We start from the raw sequence: 25,948 nt of genomic DNA on the forward strand, positions 1-25,948 counted from the left end.
CATTCAGATGTAGGCTCTTGGGTGTAACTGTTAACCTGTCAAACTCCCCCACACCTCCCTCACCCCCTCCCCCCCGCCCCATCTTCTCTGTTGATCTTGCCATTTTTTCGGTTCGGAAAGTGCACTTGTACAGTTAGGTGCAATGAAAGGGTCAAGTTGTCTATACCGATCTTGCTTGGTCACAGGATAGAGACTTTGCAAAGAAGTCTGGGTTTAAAGTAAATTTGTTCCCTATCGTCAGTAAACTCATGTAGGGGCATCCATGTGTTCAAGTATTTGGGATACGAGCCATATGCCAACGCTGTCACCTTCTCCATGGCCATAACTCCCCACAGCTTTACCCACCACATGGCCATCACCAGCCCCTGTTTATTCTTCCACGTGTGCTAGGTTGACTCTGGCTGCACTCAGCATGTCGGTTATAAGCGTGGCTCTGTTCCCAGTACTTGCGTAACTGCCTTCCACAGTTTCCCCCAGTAGTACCAGTATTAGATCCATGGGGCGCTGCAACCCCCACCACTTCTTTGATGTGACTCAGGATTTCTTTCCAGTACGTCTGTGCTAGCGGGCAGGCCCACCACATATGGATCAAGTTTCCAGTGCCTCCACAGCCCAACCAACAGAGTGAGGAGTAGCTTAATGGAGTGTATGCGCTGTGGGGTCATATACCATCTTAGATATAGTTTATAGGCTGCTTCTTTGATTTGTTCCCAGGTCTCTAGTGATACTGGTTTTCCCACATCTTCCTCCCATTTCTTCATGTATGGTAGGGTTTCTTGTGGGTCCACCACACTAAGTAATCAATATATTCTGGATACCCCCTTCTCAAGTGTCCCTTCCTTTGAGAGTTCTAACCCTACCAGGTCCCGGGATGCTCCCTATTTCACTTTGGTGTTCGTGATCCAATACCTGATTTGGGTAGAATGATATTGTTCAGTCTCCGGAATCTGAAATTTCCCTTTGCACCCTTCAAAAGTCATGGGGTGTCCCATCTGAGTAGAAGTCTCCCAGGGTCAGTGTTCGCCCTCCCAACGGGACCAAAAGTGGGGCTGCATGCCTGGTATAAAGTCTGGGTTGTGGGCCATTGGCATTAGTGGACCTCCTCCAATCTGTATCTTCTTACCTCACAATACCTTGTCCCAGTACCACAAAGTGGCTTTAGTCGTTTCCAAGAGTGTTCCCTCTATATCTCGCTGCCAAGAACCCCAGACATTCTAGGGGGTTCCCTGTGGCTCCCTTTTCTAGAGTTAGCCATCGATTCTGATTCTCCTGAGAAACCCATTGTAGCATTGGTGTCACTTGTGCTGCTCACAAGTATTTGCAGAATTCTGGTACCCCAAGACCCCCAATAGCCTGTGGCCGAAAAAGAACCTTCCTTGGGACCCTGGGTTTCTTCCCTTTCCAAATGAAGGTCAGAATTTCTTTTTGTAGATTCTGGATCGCTGTGTTTGGGATCCGCAGCAGGAGTGCTCCCATTACATATAAGAATCTGGGGAGAAGGGACATCTTGATGGCTGTTATATATGCTGACCAAGACAGTTCTTGCATGTTCCATCTTTTGAGGTCTTCTATCAAGGCTTTCAACAAACACGGGAGGTTTGCCCCATATAACGTCTCATGAGTGGGTGTTAAATGTATTCCTAGATAAGCAATGGACTTCCGTTCCCATTTTAGCAGATATCGACTCTCCCATGGCTCTTCAGTGATATTGAGTGCCATAGATTTAGGGTAATTGATATGAAACCCTGAAACACCTGTGAATTTGTCTTGTAATTTAATGGCTTGGGGAAGTGAATGGGCTGCGTCCTTTAGAAACATTAGGATGTCATCCGCATAAAGGGCCATTTTCTGGGATCCGCACAACCCCACTTCCACCCCTTGTATACATTGTGCTGTCCGGGCCATTTGTGCCAAGGGCTCCATGGCAAGAATCAACAGGGAGAGCGGGCAGCCTTGTCTAGTCCCTTTGAGAATTGGCATGCTGTCTCAGCTGTCCGTTAATCATTAGTCTTGTGGTTGGATTCCTATAATTGGCCAAGACCATGCGGGTAAAGACAGGCCCACAGCCAAATTCCGAGGGTTAATTGTAAAAAGCCACAATCTAGGCTATCAAAAGCTCTGGAGGTGTCTAGTGCCAACCCTGACATGCGTTGCCCAGTCCTCCTTCCCCGTTCAATGGTGTTTATAGCCCTGCGGATGTGGTCATAGGTGTGACGCCCTTTTACAAAGCCTGCCTGGTCCGGGTGGATGATTTCCGGGAGGACGCTAGCCAGTCTGTGCTAGAATGGGGGAGTAAATCTTTGCATCCCCATTTAACAATGCAATAGGGCCATAGCTTGCGCATTCAGTTGGCTCCCTACCCGGTTTCAGCAGAGGCACTGTGGTAGAAGGACCCATGTCCCCGGTGACACTCCCAGTACCCCTTATGTAATTAAAGAGGTTTGTTAATGGGCCCACCAAGATACTCTGGAACGTTTTATAGTATGCATTGCAGAGGCCATCTGGCCCCAGGGATGTTTGTTTGTTTGTTTGTTTGTTTATTTATTTATATAGCGCTCTTGACCCGGGGGTATATATGCGCTTTGAACATCAGGTTACAGGTAAAAGACAATAGTACAGTATTGATAGGGCATAGATAATAGTATTCAAACAATATACATAAAATTGGACATTCGGAGTGCATACATATGTGGTAGGACAGTTATTTGTTGGTTAACCAGGAAATGACCTTGGTTCTGAAAGGTTGGAAAGTAGGTGTGGATTTAATATCCAGTGGGATGGAATTCCAGAGTTGTGATGCCAAGGTTGGGAAGCTGGATCCTCCAGCTCTTTTGAGGGAGTATTTGGGAACTGTTAGTTGTAATGAGTTGGACGATCTGGTGGTTCTAGTGTTCTGTCTTAGTGTAAATTTGTTCGAGAGGTAGGGTGGGGCAAGATGATTGAGGGCTTTGTAAGTAAGGCATATGGTTTTCAAATCAATTTTCTGTTGGATGGACAACCATTTGCAGGCAGTTCTGGTGGCGGAGATGTGTTCCCTTCTAGGAATATTGAGGGCGGCACGGAGTGCGTTATTTTGTAAAACTTGCAATTTATTGATTACTGTTTTGTTGGCACCTACATAGAGGCTATTACAGTAATCCAGTTTAGATTGAATGAGTGCTCTGGCTAGGATGAGACAGTTGCTAGGGGAGATCAGTGGTCTGCAGGCCCTGATAAGTTTACCGGTGTAGGCAGTGGCTGAGGCAGTCATGTTGATTTGTTTAGCTAGGTTGATGTTCGTGTCTAGGTAGAAACCGAGGGTTTTTACGCTCTTGGCAATGGGTATGGTGTTACCGTCAATAGTGAAGCTAGTGTAGCCGGGACAGAGTTTACTGATAGTGTTCGGTGAGCCGACAAGAAGCAATTCAGTCTTGTCATCATTCAGGCATAGGCCATGTGTGGCCATCCATGCCTGAATGATGGAAAAGACTTCATTGATCCATTTGGCGTCCTTGTTGTAGTTGCCTGATAAGGTGAGGAGTATCTGGGTGTCATCTGCGTAGTTAGTATAGGTGACACCCAGATTGTCCAGCTTGTCGAATAAGGGCTTGGTGAAAATATTGTAAAGGGTAGGTGAGACACAGGATCCTTGTGGGACACCGCAGGTTTTGATAACACCCCGTACCACCTCCATCGATATTGGGGATTCCAACATTTGACTATCCTCCTCTGATTTGCAGAACCTCCACTTGTCCCAGTAATTTTGCTTGTGCCTCCCTTTGTAGATTATCCTCTTGCAGGTTATTGGAGTAGTATGTGTGCAAGATCTCAGATATCCCTCTCCCCCCCCCCCTTTCCATACCGCCCCCCGGGTGTTTGAGTGGAGTGATACAGTTGCTGGTTTTCTGTTTCTGTAGTTTCGCCACTAAGAGGCGATTAGCCTTAGCGCCTTTTATATAATACATCTGTTTTGTCCGAAGGAGGAGCATAGCCGATTCATCTGCATAGTGGGCCTCTAGTGCAGCCCTAGTGTGCCCGGGTTCTCGCCATGCTTTGTGACCTTTTGTCCCTATAATGGGCCTCTGCATTGTTCACTTTTATTTCTAGTTCCCGCCTCTCCCTCCCTTTCCACTTCAGGAAGTTTGCAGTGTGCGCAATAAATTTGCCTCACACCACTGCCTTGCTTGCATCCCACATTGTACCCCAGTTAACCCCAGCCATGGTATTTTCTTTGAAGTAATTCCTTAACACCCCCCCCAATGTCTGATCTAAGGGCCTGGTATTTAGGAGTAGTTTGTTTAAGCACCATGGTTTGAGGGTTTTCAAGCGCGGGGTCTGCATCTCCATTGTCAAAGAAACCGGAGCGTGGTCCAATATGCATCGTACCCCTATGTCCAACCCTGTGACTTATGGGATAGCTGTATCAGAAACCAGGGTCATCTCGATCCTGGAGAAACCTTTATGCACAGCTGAGAAATGGGTATAAGCTATTTCCTGGGGAGCGAAAAAACCGCCAAGTCTCTATTAAATGCAAGTCCCCAAGGAACTGCGCCAGAGCTAGTTTATGCGCATTGTCCTTGGTGGTTGTGGGGGGAGTTTTGTCCATTGGTGCGTCCATTACACAGTTAAAATCCCTCCACCCCTATTAGGATCTGCCCCCGGCCCCATTCTGCAATTTTCTGTATCAGCCCTAGCAGGAACCCCTCCTGTTTATCATTAGGGGCATAGATGGCCACCATGGTGACTTGCTGACCCATCAGTATACCCCCCCCCAGGATTATCTACCCTCCGGGTCCCTTTTGACAAATCAAAACCTACCCCTTTAGCTATAAGAATGCCTACTCCCTTCTTGGTTCCACTTGAAGCTAGGAATTGTGTTGGGAAGGCTCTATGTTTCAGTCTACATTCATCCCCGCCGGAGTAGGCGAGTCTCTTGCACCCAGACCACTGAGGCTTGCAGTTCAGAGAGCCTTCTCATGATGGATCTCCTTTTTATCGGAGAGTTCAGCCCTTGCACATTTAACCTAACAAATGTTAAATCAGCCATGCTTCGAATTGTGCTGCATACCCTCAAACCAGCTTCCATACCTGCCAAGACCTTTGAGGTTAGTCCCTACTCTATGAGTCAAAAACCGTAGTCCCACTCCTTCAGACCCCCCCCCACCCACCCAACTTGTAACATTCCCTTTAACTTCAACCTTAACTCCCACCATGATCCGTCACAGTGGCTCACCGAGTTTAGTCTCCCTGGGAAAATTGGGATCCACCACCGCCCCCCAGCTTCCCTTTGCTTAAGTATGTTACCTATATGCTTTCACTCCTAGGTGTATGTCCCTGGAGGATTTAACCTCGGTTGTCATCCAACCCCCTTTCCATATATCCACCTGCCTACCAACGAGACCTCAGCAGTTTCAATTATTGAGGGATATAGACCTCAATTTCCTCCGTCAGGAATATCCCTTATGTAAGGCCAGTCGCTTTAGTCTCTGTTGCAGCCTTTCGGGCGATACCGTGCTGATTTCCAACATTCTCCCATCGTGTCGTCCCCATCCCCTTGGTGCCTAGAGGGATTTCTATCCACATCGTCGCCTTCACTCCCTTGCTTTCATAAGATCATCCATGTCTTCTTCCTTTGTGATCATATAACGCTGCCCTTTCCATTCGAACCCGAGTCCAGTTGGGAACAACCAGCGATACCCAACCTTTCTGGTTCTCAGCCAGTCCGTGACCACTCATGGGCGCTTCCTTTTGTGTAAAGTAGCTTGTGCTATATCTTGGTAAAGCTGGATAGATGCCGACTGGAAGCAGATAGGTTCCATTCTGCGGGCCGCCCGCATGATGTCTTCCTTTAATTGAAATAGGTGTACTCAAGTGAGCACGTCTGGAGTCAGGTTTTTGTTGATACACACCATGTGTCCGGTCCAGGAGAATGTCTCCTGCCGGAATAGCTCTACCACAGTTTGTTGCAGATCGGAGTCCAGGGTTGATTTAGGGACCCCCCCCGGATCCATATGTTTTGCTTGGGCCCGTTTTCGGCATCCTCCTGTTTGTTCTGGACCCATTCCATTTGTTGCAATAGCGTCTGGACTCTTGGTCAGTTCATCCTGTTCTTGTCCTGCCACTGTAGATTCCACCTCATCTATTCTTCTCTCCACCGCCATAACCCCTTTGTTGAGGTCTGCTATTGACCTGGCCAAATCTGAGGCGCTAGCCTTGATGTCCTTTAGTTCCTGTAACATTGCCAGCAGGTCTGAAGGTCCAATTTGCGTAATGGTGGGTCTCCCTGCGTTGACGTATCTTCGGGGTTGGGGGGTCTGAGTGGATCTGGGCAGCAGTTTGTTGCTGGCTACATTTATTGGTTTCTGTGGCCTGTATGAGTGTTTCAATATCCCCAGAGGTCGACCTCTTCTGTGGTGTGCCTCGTTTGGTCATATTTCTATTCTCTGACTGGTAGGAGAGACCACGGCTTCTGGTCAGGTGCTGGCTCGCCACTCCTGGTTCGTGCTATCAGACCACCTCGGCTCTCTGCCTCCAGTTAATGCGGGTCTTACACATATCCTTAGGTAGTGAGCATTTGTTCCTGGCCCAGGCCACTGTATCTCCGGGAGCTTTAGTATTCGTGAGGGAACATGTACATTGACCAATTGGCCCCTTCTTGGATTAGCTGCCCTTTAGTTACTCTCTAATGTAAGGGATGGGGTTCGTTGGTTGCCTATCGCTGGGTATGAAGATGGCCGTTGCCATTCATTGTCCCACTCCAGGGGTTCTAGCTGCCGGCTGCATGAGCCCCATATTCGTTCACTAGTGATTAGGCAGGGTTTTCTGCTGCATACAAACAATCATTGCTTAAGATGCTAGTTCCTCCGCTGCTTCTGTGATAGTCTTAGTGACTTGGGGCCCTTCGCTATGTCCCACGAATCATGGACTTGCTTCTTACAGAGAGCCCCAGGCCTCCCTTTATGCCGTGTTCGCACTTCCACCCATTCAGCCACCCCTAGGCTCCTTTCTTCAGGTAATGGCTCGCTGACTCCCGATCCGTGGATGCTGTCCTGGACCTCTCTGCGTTTCTCCTTGTGTTGGGGGGAGGGGGGTTTGGTGTCTCCTGCAATGGCAGTTTCACCCAGTCAGGGAGGGATAGCCCATGGGTCCAGCCTCCAGTGCCGGCACGTCGCTGTCAGAGTGATGTCCGGGCCACCCCCCCACCCCCCTTCTCTCCGTATCGGAGGCGCCTCCGCAACGGCAGTCACCAACCGCAATGAGGGAGGTGAGCCCACGAGCCCAGCCCCCCGGTGTCAGCGCTGACCCCCGTTAGCTTATATTCCACCTGAGCTTCTCCACGACTCAGTAATTGCCTCTCGATACGATCTGCCTCCGCCCAGCGCCCTCGTTTCAGCTTCTCCCCGCCGTCTCACTCACCATGTCAGCTGGGGGATGGGCCCTCCAATACAACAAGTCGGGTCTCTCGAGATTGTAAATGCAGTTCTGCAGGATGGTCTCTTCCGCGGCTGGGGCAGCAATCACAAGCCACAAGAGTGTCTTTGTGCTTAAGGGGCGTACTGAGTGCGCATTTGTCATTTGTGCAAAATACAGGTCCTCTGGGTCATGTCGAATAGAACGGTGAGGCCGAAGGCGAAACAGCCCACCTTAGACGACTTCGCTAAGACGTCCCCGGGTCAAGACAATACCAAGAGCAGGGACAAGCCGCCTGCAAGCGGCATGATGACATCGGGCGCTAACCAAGAAGTCCTAGCTGCGATTGCGGACCTAAGGGCGGCCTGGGAATCTAAACTCGAACTAGTCGTCACTGAACTGAAAACGGCACTGGACCTCAAGGTCGGAGAGGTGCAGGAGGACGTTAATCTACTCCGACAAGATGTCAGGGCCTTGGCGGAGCACACAGAGTCCCTAGAGAAGGAAGTTAGCCCGAATACTGCGGATTACGCCTCCCATAAGGCCGAATTGCATGCCCTGATACAAAGAGTGGGCAACTTGGAGAGCAGAGCGGAGGAGGCGGAAGGACGAGCCCGACGAAACAACATCTGCATCGTGGGCCTGCCGGAGGGATTGGAGGGCCACGATCCCACGGAATTCATTGAGTCCATGCTTCTGCAAGAGATACCCGGAGGAGCCCTATCTCAAGGATTTGCGGTGGAAAGGGCACATAGAGCTCTAACAAGGAGGCCGCCGCCGGGGAACCCGCCTAGGCCGGTGATAGCCAAAATTCTTAATTACCGAGATCGGGAGAGGATATTGGAACACTTTCGTAAGGGAGGAACGATTACACGAGGAGCAGCAAACATCACAGCCTACCCGGACTATACCCTGTCTGTGCAGCGTAGCCGCATGAACTTTGGGACGGTAAAGCGGAGATTGAGAGAGGCGGGCCACAAATATATGTTACTGTATCCGGCAAAATTGAAAGTCATTCATAAACACAAAACTTTGTTTTTTGAGACCCCGGAGGATGCCATGGGATGGCTCGATGCGCAGGGATGTCCCCAGGAGTCAGAAGTTCGGACGGAGAAAGAGCACGGAAGAGATAAGTAATGCACGAGGAAGGTGCCACAAGATGGCACGGCACGTGGGACTTGAATATAGTCGTTTGCGCAGCCTTCAGTAGAGAATGTCAGACTATTGCACTAAATGTTATATGCACTGTAGTTATTATTGAATTAACGGGAGCCTTACAGAGCGGATCTCTTTACCCCACAACAATTTTAGTTAAGTGGCCATTAGGGCGACTTCACCCTACTGAGCTCTGTGCATTGTTTGGTGCTTGCAGGGCTAGATGTAGGGGTGCCCGAGAACCGAGAATGGAGCTGGGCAGCAGTTGGGGTGTGTGATGTTGGGGAAGGGACGGGTGGGGGGGGGGGGGGAGTTGGGAATTTGCTGTGTACATAGTTATGGGGAGTTTGAGCTGGTACGAGAAGCTACAAGCAAAGATGGAGAGCTGTATCTGTATCACGTGGGCAAAGGGGAGTCACTACACGGAAGGCAAGAGGACACTCATGAGCCATGGGGGACCTTAAGATCGTAACATGGAATGTCAGGGGACTTAACAGTTACCTAAAGAGAAACAAAGTCATGATGTACTTAAAAAGACAGAAGATTGATATTGCGTTGTTGCAGGAAACACATTTGACCCAGCAAAAATTGGAACTGGTGGGGAAGAAGTGGAGAGGTACTGTAGTATGCTCTCCGTATTCTGTCTACACTAGGGGAGTGCTGGTCTGGGTGGCACCGCACGTTCCGCTCCAACTTACACAAGAGGTGGTGGACACGGAGGGGAGGTTGGTCATATGCTTTGGTAGAGAATAGAGAGGTGTGCATTATAAATACGTATGCCCCCAACCAAAACACTGCGACGTATTTTAGAACCCTGTGTACTCATCTGGGTGCGTGTATGGGAGGAGCGGTTATCTGGGTAGGGGACTTCAACTGTGTGCTCAACCCAAAGGCAGACAGATCTGATGGGAAGATTGATAGGCCCACCCCAACGGCCAGGGTATTGCAGACATTACTAGACGACTTTGGGCTGGCAGATGTTTGGAGGCTGAAACACCCTAATGAAACACAGTACTCGCATTACTCAGCTCCGCAGCAACTGCATACGAGGCTGGATTACTTTTTTGCCACGGCAGATGTGGTGATAGAGACCACCCAAATAGACTATAGAGCGAGGGTCCTGTCGGACCACTCGCCTCTGATGCTGAGTTGGCAGTGCTGTCGCCCCAGGGCGCGGATACCGACATGGCGCCTCCGGGCGGAGGCGCTCCGGGACCCGGTCTTCAGGGAAGATATCAGGGATGCGATCACACAGTACTATGAGGTAAACAGAGGCAGCGTAGACTCAGCGTGCACGCTCTGGGAAGCCTGTAAGGTGGTATTGCGGGGTGCTTCTATTGCTAAGTCAAAAGGCCTACAGGGTGGGGTCCTACCGGAACTAGAGGAAGCAGAAGAGAAACTGGAGCGTGAAAGCAACAGGGCGGGAGGGGATGCGGAACTTGTAATCGAGTTACAGCAGAAGTGCACAGAGCTTTGGGAAAGGCTCTGCAACCTTAACTATAAGAAGTATATCGAGAGGCAACATGCAGGAGGGGATAAAAGTGGCCGCTTGTTGGCGTGGTTATATAAGAGCAAAACCCCCAGGCCCCCGATTAGAACAATAACTAAAGAATGCGAGGAGGTGGTTGATACACAGGAGGGAGTCAACGAGGCATTCTAGGACTATTATAGGAAATTATGAGGACAGAGGAGGGGACAATCGAGAGGAGATTAGAGAAACTCTAAAAGACATGGAATTACCTAAGATTAGTGCTGAAGAAAGGGAGGAGCTGGACGCACCGAATACCTTAGAGGAATTGGAGGAGGTGGTGAAGCAGCTGCTCACCTGCAAGACCCTGGGCGCGGACGGGTTCCCTGGCGAGTTTTATAAAACAGAGTGGAAGTACTCCCCCCTATGCTAGAGATGCTCAATAAGTCTTTTGAGATGGGTCGGCTGCCATCATGAATCGCTTAGAGAAGCGTTAATTGTGCCGCTCCCTAAGCCCAACAAGCCAGGGCATAGCTGCGGCTCCTATAGGCCGTTGTCAATGTTGAACCAGGATAGCAAGATATTGACGGCGGTCCTGGCCAATAGGCTGCGTAGAGTTATTTATTTATTTATTTATTTATTTGCATTTATAGAGCGCACAGAACTGCCCTGGGGCATCGTGGCGCTGTTACAGCAGACTTAGTCATGAACACAAGCATAGGAATGTGTTTACAGATGTAAACCGAGTTACAGAGTACATTTCACATTGGTAATAAACATTGAGCTTAAAGGTTATGCTATGCTGTGGTTACAATGCAAGCATGAGAGTGCATGTGGTAGACTTTAGCGGAATAGGAGGGTTTTGAGGTTTTTACGGAAGGTATGGTATGATTTTTCGTTCCTTAGTGAGGTAGGTAAGGAGTTCCAGTTTTTAGGTGCGAGGTGTTGGAAGCTGGTTCCTCCCGCCCTGGATCTTTGAAACGTGGGGACATCAATCATGTTGGTGCGGTGAGCTCTGGTGGGTCTGATGGAGGCTTTCGGTGTGATTCTTTCTGCGAGATAGGGTGGGGCATCCAGGGATAGGCATCTATGTGTGATGGTCATGGCTTTGAAAAGTATGCGTTCCTTCACGGGTAGCCAGTGAGCATCTTTCCTTGCTTGCGAGATGTGTTCTCTTTTTGGAATGGACAGTGCTGCCCGGAGCGCATTGTTTTGCGTGATTTGGAGTTTTTTTAGGTTGTGGGCGGAGGTGCCTAGGAACAGGGCATTACAGTAGTCTAGTTTTGTACCTATAGTGGCTCTGGCGATGGACAGGCAGTTTTTAGCGGAGAGAAAAGGCTTGACAGCATTTATCATCTTGGTGGTAAGTGCCGAGGAAGAGGCTATGGCGTTGACCTGGCGAGACATAGATAGTGAGGCATCTAGGTGAACGCCTAAGGTTTTAACAGTCTTGGAGACTGTGATGGTGGAGTTGTCGATGTTGAAGGATTTGTATTGGGGGGGGAGTTTGTTGAGAATTTCATTGGTCCCTACTATGAGGATTTCGGTTTTGTCCCCGTTTAGGCAGAGGCCGTTGGCCGCCATCCAGGTTTGGATGGCTGTGTAGATTTTGGTTAATGCTGTCGCATCTTCTTCGTAGGTCCCAGTTAGAGGGAGTAGTACCTGCGTATCGTCTGCGTAGTTGGTGTACGCTATGTTACGACAGTCGAGGTCATTGAAGAGAGGAAGGGTGAATATATTGTAGAGAGTGGGGGCGGTGCAGGAGCCTTGTGGGACGCCGCAGTGGATGATGGTAGGGGTTGCCGAGGCAGTGTCTGAGAAGACTTTCATGCGTCTGCCATTTAGGAAAGAGGCCACCCATGCAATGGCTTCCGGGGAGAAGTGTGCTTCATTTTTTAGGTGCATGCCTAGGATATCGTGGTTGACAAGGTCAAAGGCGGCAGATAGATCCAGTAGGAGAAGGAGTGCCGGTTTGCCTTTGTCCATAGTGTCTGCAAGCTGTATTTTCAGATCAAGTAGGGCTGACTCTGTTCCGTGACCTGGTCGGAAGCCTGACTGTCTTTTTCCTAGGATATGGTTGGTTTCGAGATAATCCTGGATTTGTGTGTAGGCCATTTTATCCAGAATCTTGAGCAGGAAAGGCACAGTGGTGATGGGCCTGTAGTTGGTAGCTACTTCAGGGTCGAGGGTGGTTTTTTTTAGAAGTGGGCGCACCCAAGCTTCTTTTAGACTGTCAGGGACAGTATTGGCTTTGAAAGAGGCATTAATGAATGATTTAAGGAAAGGGGCGAGTGTTTCAGTGCAGTCTTTGATCAGGCTGGCGGGGCAGGGATCTCCTTTACAATTGGATGGTTTGATCTTTTTCATTATCTCAATAACTTCGTGTTCTGTGACTTCCCTGAATTTGAACGGGGTAGTGGGGGCTTTGGTGGATGTGGTTCCCGAGCTAGGGGTGGGCATGTGGCTCGTGGTGGTGGGAGATTTGAGGTGCAGTGATAGGTTTTTGTGGTGCTCGTTAATTTTTGTTTGTAGGAGTTCAATTTTATTTAACAAGGCAGATTGTATGGAGTTGCACCAGATTTGGTCTTTAACAATGTCTTGTGATTTGGAGGCCGGTGTGGTGAGTTCGTTGAAAATGGCGAAGAGTTCTTTGGATTCGGAGCTTGCATTAGCAATTCTGTCATTATAAGAGACTGATTTAGCTGTGATTATGGCTTTTTTGTATTGGGCAGTGATTTTTTTGTAGGAGGATAGGGTGGCTGGGGAAGGCGATTTCTGCCAGGAGTTTAGTGCTTTTCTTTTCTGTGAGCGGAGTTCTTTGAGTTCAGTGGAGAACCAGGTATTTGAGTGTTTGATAGTTTTGGCTTTTTTGGTCTGCAAGGGGGCAATGGCGTCAATGGCGGTGCTTATGGTGCTCTTGTAGATATCTGCTAATTCTGACGGGTCAGATGACTTGAGGTCTGTGGAGAGGATGTGAAGGTGGGGTGTAATTTTATCTTTCGTGAGATTTTTTACACATCTTGCCAGTGCTGGGGGGATGGGGTTAGGTTTGTTTGTGTTAGATACGGCGGGAATAAAGAAGTGAATGAGGTGGTGATCTGACCAAGGAGTCGGGGTGATGGAGCTAATGTCAACGTGACAATTGTGGTCAGCTATCCAGTCCAGGATACGGCCTTTGTTGTGTGTGGGTGAGGTTATTTTTTGGTCGAAGCCTAGTTCTTTTAAGGCTAGTGCAAGAGATTTAGCTGGCTTGTCCTTTTTGTCGTTATATCCCAGGTTAAGGTCACCTAGAAGGATGCTTTTGGAGGTGAGTTTTAGGTTTTCTGTTAGGCGGTGTACAAGGTTCTCATGGAACTCTGTTAGTGGGCCGGGCGGGCGGTAGACTAGGTTGAAGGTGATGGTGGAGTTAGGGGAGAGGGCAATTTTTATAGCTAGAGAGTCTATGGTGTCACCTAGATTGGAGGTGATTTGTCTGGCCTCGAGGTGATCTTTCAGGATGAATGCTACCCCACCACCTACTGAGGAGAGGCGGTCTTGCCGGATAATGGCGTACCCCTGTGGGATAGTAAGGTTGAGGGCTGGTCCTGCAGCGCTGTGCAGCCAAGTCTCGGTGATGGCTAAGATGTCGAGGTCCAAGCTAATTAGGAGTTCGTGAATTTCAATGGCATGGGCAGGGATGGATCTGGCGTTTATGAGGGCACACTGTAGGTTGTGTGTGTGTTGGGCCGAGGTAGGGGTGGTGTTGAGTGGTGTCGCCGGGATGGGGTGCGGCATGGTGGGTTTAGGTAGGGGTGTTTTGACTGTAAGGGAATGCGTGTTAGGCGTGTTGAGAGTGGTGGGAGGTGCTTGGTGGGTGAGTCTAGGGTATCTAGAACGGAGACCTAGAAGTTGGTTCCTGGTGTGGATGGGTCTGGTGTAGGAAGTTATGCTGGGTGGAGGGTGACGTGCTGTGGGGATACTTTCAGTGAAGAATGATGGTAGGAAGTAGGTAGGAGGAATGTTGGAGGGGAATGCCAGTGGGGCAGCTGGTGAGCTAGTGGATTGTTGAGGCATGGCGAGGGTATCGTTCAACATGGCACAACTAGAATCAGAATGCTATGTGGGCAGCAAAATCAGGGCACAGTATGCGACCATAAGGCACAACACAGTAGTGTGGTCACTATGCGACCGTAAGGCACAACACAGTAGTGTGGTCTAAATACGACCATAAGGCACAACACAATAGTGTGGTCTAAATACGACCATAGGGCACAACACAGTAGTGAGGTCACTATGCGACCATAGGGCACAACACAGTAGTGTGGTCTAAATACGACCATAAGGCACAACACAATAGTGTGGTCTAAGTACGACCATAAGGCACAACACAGTAGTGTGGTCTAAGTACGACCATAAGGCACAACACAGTAGTGTGGTCTAAATACGACCATAAGGCACAACACAGTAGTGTGGTCTAGATACGACCATAAGGCACAACACAATAGTGTGGTCTAAATACGACCATAGGGCACAACACAGTAGTGTGGTCTAAGTACGACCATAAGGCACAACACAGTAGTGTGGTCTAAGTACGACCATAAGGCACAACACAGTATATGACCAGAGGGTGTGTGACTGGTAGTAGTGACCTTAGACCATATGGGTAGAGGTGGCTAAAAGTACATGCGTGCAGTAATGTCCCGGTACTTGCAGGTACTTACAGTACGTTCTCCTTATGCGAGAGGGTTCTGGTGGAGGGTGGGGTGTAGGTTGAGCCGAGTTGAAGGCCACTCCGCGCTGCCATGCGCGTAACAGGCGCAGAACAGGCCTTTGTATGGCCTTAGGATTGGCCGCCGGCGATTCCGCCTGCCGGCGGTTCTTTCAGATCAAATCGAGGTTCAGCCTCGATATCGTGCCGCGATGCGCCCGGCATGGGCGAGTCAGGCACTTCTTCCGGACAGGGTCAGGCAGGCCCTGCACAGTGGCACGCTCCGTGCCTGGGTCCTGCTGTGGATCCTCTGCTGGGCTGTAGGGCTGGGGGGGCTCCTGCCCTCACCCCTCTGGGTGTATGGGAGAAATGTTATTAGCAAACTGATACACCCGGACCAGACAGGTTATGTCCCCAACAGAAATATAACCCACAACCATAGGCGACTCCACCGGGTGATTGAAGAGGGAAACAGGAGCGAGGGGGAAATGGCGGTGGTGTCCCTAGATGCAGTCAAAGCTTTTGATTCAGTGAGGTGGCCATGGTTGCTGGAGGCCCTGGAAGAATATGGGATGGGGCCGGGTTATGTTAGGTGGCCAAAATTACTATACAGTGAACCACTGGCCAGGGTACGCACAGGATCGGTGATATCTGAGAGGTGGCAACTCAGTAGAGGCACCAGACAAGGGTGCCCCTGGTCCCCGATGTTATACATTCTAGCCCTGGAGCCCCTGGGAGTGTACCTCAGACAACAATATGACATGGTCGGTATTGAGGTAGGGGGAGAGAAACACCTAATATCCTTGTATGCTGACGATTTACTACTATATTTGAAATATCCGGAAGAAAATCTTCAGTATATTCTAGAGGTTATGGAAAAGTATGCAGAACTGTCCGGCATAGCGGTGAACCCCCAAAAATCGAGCATGTTCCCATTGGGGAGCTACATAGGAGCCCCTCTGGAGCGGTTGCCAGTGTTGTCCGTACCTTGGGCGGCTGATTCCTTCCGCTACCTCGGAATAGATGTGTATCATACGGTGGAGGGGGAACACTTGCATAATACCGAGGTGGCTGTGAAAAAAATCCGAACAAATATGAAGTTTTGGGAGAAGCTGCCGCTGGCGATGATGGGACGGGGGGCGATGCTCAAAATGGTAGTCCTGCCCAGGCGGTTACATTTCTTCAGTAATATACCATACTTGATACCCAAAACGTTTTTTGTCAAACTAAACAGCATGTGCAGGGACTTTCTATGGCATGGCACTCGCAATAGAGTGGCGCTATGGAAGCTGCAGAACTTCCATGATAGAGGGGGCATTAAGCTGCCGAATTTTGAGGCCTATTATGTAGCTAGTCAGTTGCAATATGTAACCAAATGGCTCTCTGATGTGGTAACTCCTAAATTTAGGCTGTTTAGGTAAAACGGGGTCCAGTCCTGCCCAAAGGAGATTATCTGGGTGCCTAGACTTGAAATTAAAGAATGCCCGGGTATGATGTTGCTTGGGTGGAAGATGTGGCGCAGAGTATGCCAACTGATGGAGAACCCGTACCCGTGTTCCCCACAGGTGCCGCTAGTCGCCTTGGCTGTGGGAGACAACCAACTCAGAATGATAATTAGGACCTATTGGGAATCGGTCGGGCTGGTCATATTGGGAGATGTAGGGCAAGAAGGGATTATTAAAGATTTCGAAGAACTGGGAGAAGAGGCAGGTTTGCACAGAGGCCAATATGTCACGTATCTCAGGCTAATGCAGACTATCCGTAAAACCTGGCCAGAGACTGTACTGGCGGAGGAGCCAGACGGCCTAATGGGAACAATATATGACATATCAGAAGGAGGGCACGAGATCTCTAGACTGTACGAGATGGTGATGACCCGGGCGGGGAAGGATCTGACTCATTTGAGGCTGGACTGGGAAGCGGAGGTGGGGGCACAGATGACCGATGGGATGTGGGAACGTGCTATGGGATACCACAAAAAGGTGTCCAGAAACGCCAGATTGCAGCAGATACAGTTATACATAACGCATAGAGCCTATATGACCCCGAAAAGAATATCTAAGTTTGTAAACACAGGAAGACAAGCATGCCCAAAATGCGATGAAGATGCTGATATGACACACATGTTCTGGTCTTGCCCAGTGATTGAAGCTTTTTGGGGGGGTGGGGGTTCTAGATACAGCCTGGGCCTGCCTGTTGGGAGGGTTTCCCAGACCACGGAATACTAAACATGTTGGGAAACTGTGGGACCTGGCATATGTGCTTGCTAAAAGAAGGATTGCCATGGGCTGGAAGCAGTGCCACAAGCCACGGGTTGAGGTATGGTGGCGGGACTTGCAAAAATGGGCGGAAGCTGAAACGGTAGTGTGGCAGGAGGCATGTAGCAAGTGCGGGGAAGAAGAAGTGGGTAACCTGATGGCTTGGAGAATGTTAACAACAGGACTGTTTGGCACATTGGTGGATTCTGCAGCTTCGGAAGGAAGCGATACCCGGCCACACGCAGCAGATACAGAACGAGAAACGCAAATAAGCTCTTGAGGGGGGTGGGGGATTTGGGGAGCAGTAATGTGCGTTAATTGATGTTCACGAGTCTGTTGTAAATAATGCTGCAAGTTTGGTTTGTATTGTTTATTTGTTTTCAAAATAATAAAACTTTATTTAAAAAAAATAAAACTTTATTTAAAAAAAAGAAATAAAAAAGTGTGTCTTTGTGCTTTCCCCTCATTCTCCGTTACTCCACCTCATGGGCTCACTCCATCTGATCCTCAGACACCATTTTAGGGGGGGGTCCGAGCCGCGCAGTGAAACCGACCCGATTTCCGCCACGAAAGCCTATTGCTGGTCCAAATTCACTGGGCCGATACTCTCAACTCTCCTGTGGATGTGGGTTTAATTTCTAGGAGAATTAGGCTATTTGCAAGGGAATTTAGGCCTCGAGGCAGGGAAGAGGTACAGAGCTCACCGAGAATGAATCCGTCCATGTCCCCGGCTGGCCACACCCACCAGAATGCCAGTTTTTTTTAGAATTGTTCTGGTTGCGTTGTCCACCGAATATTGCAACCTACAGGCACTCTCTCAGGCTAGGTGGTCATGGCAACACATGCTCTCATTACCTTGAAAAGGTACACTAAGCGCTGTGAACAGAACAGGGTCCCAGGCCTTGGGGACCCTCTGCAGCCAATCCAGGCACTCAGATCATGGGGGGGTTAGAATGTTGCACAGGCCAATTTGTCGACCCCGGAACAAAGTAATAGATCGTTTTTGGGGGGGGGGGGGGAGTCTCAGGCGAAGCCACTTGACATTGTGAACTAACGGCATAACGAACATAGAAATCCCCTATTGGTATTACCTCACATGCCACCAATGGAGATGTAATTTAGTTTGAGGAATTAATTGGTGTTTATAACGTCACCAAGGAATAAAAACGGGTCAGACGCTGAGATTGACAGATTTTGTTGTTCCCTGTCTTTTGAAGAATAAAGACAGTTTATTTGCCCCATGTGCGAGTTCTGTTATTGCTGAGGGGAGGGAGGGGGGAGGGTGCGGATGGGCTCCAGATACTCTGCTAACTTGTGGTATTGTTGAAGCGCACACCCCCCCCCGTCCTCTGGTATACTATTACAAAGTGGTAGCAGGGGACGGTTAGCTACGTTCGATCGGCACAAAGCCATCACTTCTGTAGAGGAGGTCCCAAATACAGCCCACACTCCAACCGTCCATTTTGAAGTACCAGGAACGTTCACGCCGAAATATGTGACGTATGATGAGCAAATAAACCAGCAGAGAGCCGGAGTGGGGCTCTGCCCAGTACCCATCAGAAGAACAATGCCTATTAAGGTACCAATACCAAGGAAACCATGGACAGTAAGGTATCCATTGAGAAAACCATATCAATAAATGAAACGAAGATCGTCTAAGTACAGTCCCTGAAGAAACCAAAAAAGGTCTTAATGGAAGACAAATGGTGACGACACGAGAACCCGGACTGACTCACATATAGAAGAAATGACGACCAGAGAATGACAGACAATAAACGGCAATGGCCATGGATATCGTGAACCCAAAGTGAAAGGACGTTTAAGAAGCTTGAGCCATGTGCGCGATGAAGATATTCAGTTAGTTTAAACGTGTACATATGCTTGGAACTGCAAGAAAGCTAAGGAAAAAAAAATCAAAAAAATAAATAAATAAAAAACAAAATTAAAAAAATCAGGCGGCTTGCTATGCTTAGTAGGAAGCTAGTGCGGCAAGCGCCACCTATACATATCTACCTCAAAGGAAGCACGTTATAGAACTATATTTCTACAAGAAGCTGAATTAACCAAAGGTTACTAAAGGCCACAGGAGGAAAGCTTCAGATTTAGCCAAATCAAGAATAAGAGGCAGAAACGAAACTCAGCAGAGGCAACTCCTGCCAGAAAAAGCCAAGGTCGTATCAGTAGAAGAGACTAACAGTAGCTACAATTAATTGAAGCTAAGAACAGAATAGCCTGCTTCTGAAAGGTCAAGATAAGAAAACAAAAGGCAGGTGGTGGGTGAAACTCAAACACACAAAATACATGAAGAGGCAAATTCACATGTCTGAATCAAGTGACCAGCCGAGCAAGCAGAAGTGAGACTTTCACACCTAGGCATGGCAACAATATCAGAAGGCGAAGATATCCTATCCAAACTTTTCCAGACAGGAGATGCAGTCTCGAGGCCAACCACAGTGAAATAATTGACACATGGCCACTAAAGTGATGATTAATGGGAGAGTTCAATGTCGTGGATTAAGGGAACTGAGCAACTGCTGCTGGCATCCAAGCCGTGAGGGAAAGGTCTGACTTGAAACAAAAGGCTCCCCTGGGTTCCTGTAGACATCAAGAGTGGACATTCGACCCCACCCGGCCGTTTTTCTATCAACTTGTTTTTGCTGCATCACATTTCCAGCAACATTTAATAAGGTCTTCTCGTTTTTTTGTGGCGGGCTTTGTACGGTATGAAATAGGAGCCCGGTTATGTGTGCGCCCTGCTTCTAAGGCGGCAATAAGTACACGGAATTTTAAACTGATCTCGTGGGAGAGTTTTCCGGAGCCTGCCCTAAGACAAAGAAGAAACAAAGTCCATTCAAGCTGACGCCCTTCGAGCAGACACGGTGAAGGCGAGGTCAGAAAAAATAAAAAATAAAAAGGACTGCATTTAGAAGCCATTTTCCTCTCACCCTGAAGATTAAAGTGTGTCAAAGTCGGGAGGAAGCCGTGTCTGCAGTCTTGATGTGTCACTGTTGCAGTTAGCCAGTTTGCAAGAACACATTGCGAGGACACACCTAGCAACTAAGTATGTATGTCAACAATAAAAGCATTGCTCTCGTGGGAGTTCTGTGCACTCCGGATATTGTAGTAGTGCAGCAGCGACGTCTTAGGCGTGGCAGCCCGCATGGGAGAGAGGAGAATGGGTGAAAAGTCTGGGTTGAAACGTGCATGCGTTAACAGAAGAGCATTCGTGATACACCCCAGGTGCAGCCAGAGAGGCTCCTAACCTAAGTGGCACTTTCAGGGGTGCCTTGGGGCCGGGTATGGACGCCATTTCCCTAGTGGCCGTGCTTAGCCTTAGAAAGAGTGCCTTTCTCGTCACAATGCTGCTGAATGCATAGGCGCGAAGTTTCCCAGTTCCAGGAGATTATTTGCGCCAGTCCTGTGGTTTTGTGCACTGTGTGCCAGGACAGTGGGTGGGCCCACAAGTCCCATCATGCAATTGGAAGCAAAAAAGCAAGAAGAATGGCTCGATGTGTCATGCATGGAACTGGGAAATTTAGCAGGGAGGTGACCATCTGAATTCTGATAAACTGGAAACAAGCACCAGGTCAAACCCGATTACAGGAGCATGCAGTGGTAATAAGTCAAAATGACTACCTACCAGTGCTCCAAGTGTACAAGTTGTTCCCTGCCCTCTCCGAAAACCCCATCACCACGCCCCTCCCATGTGCAATCCAACCTCCCCCTCCCCAACAAACACACCTGCTGTTTAAGGGAACGTTCACTGCACTGAAGTGCAAGTTTCAACATCTTCCTACACTTTATTTTAAAACTAAACCATTCCGGAATGGTTTCCTTGTCAAATAAAGTATAAGAGTTACACTTTTTTTAAAGTAGAGGTGCACCCCTCCCGCCCACTTCGACCACTGCCACCCACATATATGCATTTTCCTAGGTGGGTCCAAGAAGGGCGCAGAGATGTACACCCGAGCTGTCAGATTGATGAAATTTACATATCCACAGTGTTTCTGCAAGTCCCTCCCCTCTTGCTCCCAGGGCCCCCACAATACCTCTCAAGTCACTAGACTCATGACCACAAGAGTGGTGGGAAACATTATAAAGGGGACCCCACAAGGGCTGGGTGGGGGCAGAGTTGGGAAGAGGGGGTGGAGTTGCGAGGAGACGGAGCTGGCAATTTAACGCCGCTCAAAGGAAATGTTTAAAATAAAATTTAAGAATGGTGTCATTTCTTTCATGTTGCCTCTTTCCAATACTGTACAGCAATGTCACTTTAAATCATTTCCATGGCAGTGGTGCACTCAAAACATTGTTGCTAATGCAGGGATTGTTATTACATTAAGGGATCCAGAGACACGCTCTACGGTAGAAGACTACTACAGTAGCTCAGCAGGTTGAGTGACCGTAGCTGAGATGTTATACATTTAAACTGGTTGTAATTGTATGAATTTTAGCAATTTTTCATAACCAAAACAATTGCTATAAAATGTGTTAGGCTAGGGGATGGGGTGGGCTGGTCACTTGCTTATATTCTGGGTAGGGGTGGAGGGATTTCTGCCCCTGTAGTGAAAATCAAAAGTTGGTACCCATGAACCCACGGTTTAATTTCCTAATAACTGCTGTCAGCACATCCGAAGCATTTATTTATGATTAAGCAGTAAGCATGTAACAGCTTTATAAAATTAACCTGTGATAAAACACAAAGGAAGAGGCACACAAATTACAGGTTATTTGTGTGGTAATCTGAGAAAATAAAAACGGTAGAAAACGAGGGAAGGCAAGTTTAAGCAGCATTTTTGAGTATGGAAAGGTCTTTTCTATCAAAGTGTAAGATGCACATTTGGAAAATAGTGTGCGCAGCATGTAGAAAGCCTGCTTTAAACAGTGACAGCTCCCACCCCAGTAATAGTCAGGGCCCATTGATTCCTGTGGTATCCCTTTTAGGCCAGAAGAACGAACGCAGGCTGAGTAAGAGCCTGCAAATGCGCAAGTGATGGCTGGGGAAAGGAGGACCCAGCAGATTGCCAAGCCCCCAGCTTCCCTCTGCGAAGCTGGGAGCTCGCTAGAGCCTTGTCAGGGATGAGGCAGAGAGCCATATGATGTCAGTTCTCGGACCTGGCAAGATCCGGCCCATTGACCAGTGCTACCACGAGGAGAAAAGCCCCAAGCACTGGGATGGAGCGATTATGTGATCCTCGGCAGACTCCGTGCTTCCTGAGCTCGTAGGTGCCACGTGACTGCATGACTTATAAAACCAGTTTGTCAGGTACTAGGGGAACAGACTTTGCTGCACAAAGTCGTAAAATTAGCCAAGCTTTGAACAACTGTTTGCTTTCATCCTGTTCCCATGCTCCCCTCGCCATTATAGCGTTAGTTTAAAAACTAACCATTCAATCGTGTCCCTGCCAACCCTTCTGCAGCCATCTGGCATCTCTTGTCTGCAGGTCATAGCCAGTTTGTTTGAAAGTGTACGCATAGGGGTAGTCTAAAAAATGACCACATTGGAGTTCCATTTCAGAAATGTACAGGTCCCCTTATTCTCAAAGGGTCATCAGTGCATTGGGGGGGGGGGGGTCGTGCCTGGTCAGCAGTGAAAAGATTGGCTATCCAGCACCCTTGCATACATTAGTAACCGTCTGCTGGCATGTTGCTGGGAGCACAATTTAGGAAATGTGAGGGAAAGAAAAATGCATTTCTATCCCTCTTTTATGGATAGAAATGCCAACGGGACATAGGTAACAATGCATGTCAGGGTTACGAAAGGCCTTGTCATACAATGCGCACAACTCTGGGTCCGTTCCAAACGAGCACAGATGCATCTCGTATTTTACTGCACATCCCATTTGTGGTTTCAGAACACAAATAAACGACCACTTAATTGTGCTAAGGGGTTGAAAAAGTGCATCTGAATGTGTGCATCCAAATGTCCTGTGTGGATTGGGCTGCTTTTTTGATGCAAGTGGTGAAGTTTTGAGAATCTTGCCCATAGTCTTCTACGGATCGATTTTCCCCATCAAGTCTTGGCAAACTGCTCATCACACAAGACCTCTGGGCTCTCTCCAAACACATGTACTGCTGAGCATTCATTAAAAGAGCAGGTCGGGATGGGAAGGGGACGTTTAGTGTACTAAAAATAGCATCCCCTTTGCCCATCTAGTGTGTTGATTGGACCAGGTCCATCCAGGAAACCTCCGTGTTTCATACGTAACCCCCTTTAACACCGGTAGCCCTCATACTTCACTGAATCCAACATCTATTAATCCTCGCGCTGCTCTCATTGCGCCATAATCCGTCGCACCATCAGAATGACTTACCCAGAAATAAGACCATCAGTGAGTGGGCCCTGACATGGGGATGAATGAGTATTAAATCAAGTGTCAGCGGCCAATGAATCATGGATGGCCAGAACGACAGAATGAAGGATTAACACAACAAAAGGGCTGGCGTGGTCGGCGGTCAGTAAGAAGATACCACTTTTAGTAACATACATCCTCTCAGTATATTGTAAAGAAACAACGTTTGGGAAATGTGAGCCTAGAGTAGAAAAGCACTATCTCTTTACTTAATGTAAAGAAAGCTGCTGGCTAATTTCAGGGATATTTACTTTACGTGTTATATTACCGAAGACCAGTCGAAATCTGCTCGGAGGGTCTTGCTTCCAAGACCAACATGTTGCTCCGAAGCTATATTGCCGGCCAAATTTATTGCGGGAAGATTCTGGCACAATGAGGCAGTGTTTGTGCAAGTCCGTTATTTAGAGGCACGAGTTTCCTGTTCGATATCCTCTGACGGCAATACAGTGAGGTTCTATCCTCATACCCTCCCCCATCATAGCATTCACCTCGGTCTCTCCCCCCCTTTTGCAGGAACAAGCATAGTTGGGTAGTTCACTACAGAGCTATGTGCCAGCAGATGTTCCAAGTGACATCTGATCGACCAACTCAAGCTTTCCTCTCATTGTCAATGATGTCACTCAGCACCCCAAGGGGAACAACTAGTTACAAGTCACGCAACTGCCATTTTATGTTGTGATTGAGCCCCTCTTTTCCACTGTGCACTCTCCCCACTAACCAGCAATGCAGTGGGTACAGGGGAGAGGCATGAGGGCAACCCCAAAAAAGGAGAATAAAACACCAGGCAGAGCAAATGCCGTATCCCACTTCTGTGATGTCAGAGTAGTCGATTACAAGTTCCATTATCCACTGCCATGACCTCCCAGAAGGAGGACATGCCAACTATTTCTGGATGCCAAGTCATGTACATCTTGCTAGCCCTTGCACCCTTACCCTATTTCGGGGATATCAATTCTGTCAGAGAAATTCCACCATTAAGACCTTTACCAGTTCAATCCAGATCTTAGGAGACATTACTGCAAATGCATACAATAAAAAAGTGACCTTTATTGTCAAAGCAAGTTCTACAGTGGTATGATAGGTTAATGGCTAAAAAAAAGTCAAATTAGCGAACTAATACTTTTCTGCTTTCTGATAAGTAACATGTTTTTGTACAGACATGTTTGACATTACTTTCCTTGTCCGATATGAAGCACACAGTGTAATTACATTTTTCTGAGGAGATATTTTGCCTGGTAAGAGCTGGGGCAGACCCTTCTGCTCTACATCAGTGAAATTATTTTCCATAGTGGGGAAGCAGACTAACTGGGCTGGTCTCCAAGAGTCACCAGCATGCTGCGAGTCATTTCACTGTACTGTAACATAGGAACGGCGTCATGACCTTTCTATTGAAATGGGCTTACCGCTTCTATGAGTCACTGATTAACGTAAATAAAGCAAACATAATTACCTTCTTCCCGAACTCTAAGAAGCCTTATACATTTTCTTGGAAATGAAATGGTTCCTTTCATTTAACCTATTACCCAAAGTAAATATCTAGGATTTCTTTTGGAGACTTCGCCAAACAAAAGAAACTTCCAGCACAGCAAAGGCCCCCGACAAAAGCAGCATCTATGAATTTGTAAAATGTATTGTAGATTTTCGATGACACCTTTGTTAAAGTTGTATAGAGCAAAAATGATTCATCCCTCTTGTATGGATTAGAAATAGGAGTCTAAGTTATGTGTCACGTGCCAAGGACTGCAGAAAGGGACCACAGACCCAGGGAACAGCTCATTCAGGAGGTGTCTGGGGTTCAGGAGCACCGATGAAAAATAGACTTTCAGGATAAAGCACCTGACAGGCTAGGGGCTCGAGTGAAAATGCAGTAGCAGCTGAGGTAGGGAAAAAGAAGATGCAACGGATTCTGTAAGTACCAGCAGTAAACAATAGGCCAGCACCCAGCCGCACTGCCCCCCAGCAACCCCACTCTTACCTGTGCTTTCGTGTTAGTGAGCTGGAAACCTAGTTGGTGTTAGCAGGAATGTTCACCATGGTGGCGAGAGTCCAACACCAGGAAGAACCAAGTCCCAAGAAGGTCTGATTTAAGGGAACCCTGACCCGAATGGCACAAGGTCGCAAGCTAGGGAAACACTGAGGGTCTTTAAGGATGAGCACAACCAGAAGTCCAAAGTAGCAGCCTGTGAGGTTACAGCAGAGCGCCCAGCAGGCCACCAGGGGAGATGATCTGCAGAGTGTCCGTAAAGAAACAGTGTCCCAATCAGTTATGCGCGGTGATGGTAGGCTCCATAGCTACATCCAGCAGAGCGTCCATATAGAAAGCCAAAAGTGCGTGGAAAGGAAGGCAGCAACGCATCCAACAGACAGGGGACAGACATAGCTGCCAAAGCGGTGCCCTGAGTGGGGGTAAGGAACCCCTGGAGCAGTGTGAAGAGAGATGAGGAAGCAAAGGTGGTAGCGTCAGAATAATGGGACCGTACAGGAGAGTAGCTGAGATACAATGTCAAGGGTCGGGGAACCAGGGAGGCGGTCCAAGGGAACCAAAACGACAGGAGCCAATGAGGACAAACCAAGGAGCGAAATCCGTAAGGAGATCCCGAGTCGGTAGCCGGAATCAACCAAGTAAAACCAGAGGAAAAAT

The 25,948-nt window shown here is 48.4% G+C and overlaps 1 protein-coding gene across 6 annotated transcripts in view; it reads right to left on the minus strand.

The window, feature by feature from the left end:
- The window catches only part of LOC138453358 (glutathione S-transferase A4-like), a 549,822-nt gene that overhangs the window by 413,875 nt on the left and 109,999 nt on the right, over nucleotides 1-25,948 (minus strand). The window contains exon 1 of one of the 6 annotated variants that reach the window (XM_069606117.1): nucleotides 20,598-20,618. The exons of 4 other annotated variants lie outside the window; for them this stretch is intronic. The gene's annotated coding sequence lies outside the window, so the exon portion shown is untranslated. Of the gene's footprint in view, nucleotides 1-19,902; nucleotides 19,979-20,597; nucleotides 20,619-25,948 lie in introns of those variants that run through there. One more of the 6 variants, XM_069606116.1, reaches the window with a different exon arrangement.

The sequence above is a fragment of the Ambystoma mexicanum genome, chromosome 4p (genome assembly GCF_040938575.1).
Source record: "Ambystoma mexicanum isolate Mex_15411 chromosome 4p, UKY_AmexF1_1, whole genome shotgun sequence".
Lineage (NCBI taxonomy): Eukaryota > Metazoa > Chordata > Amphibia > Caudata > Ambystomatidae > Ambystoma > Ambystoma mexicanum.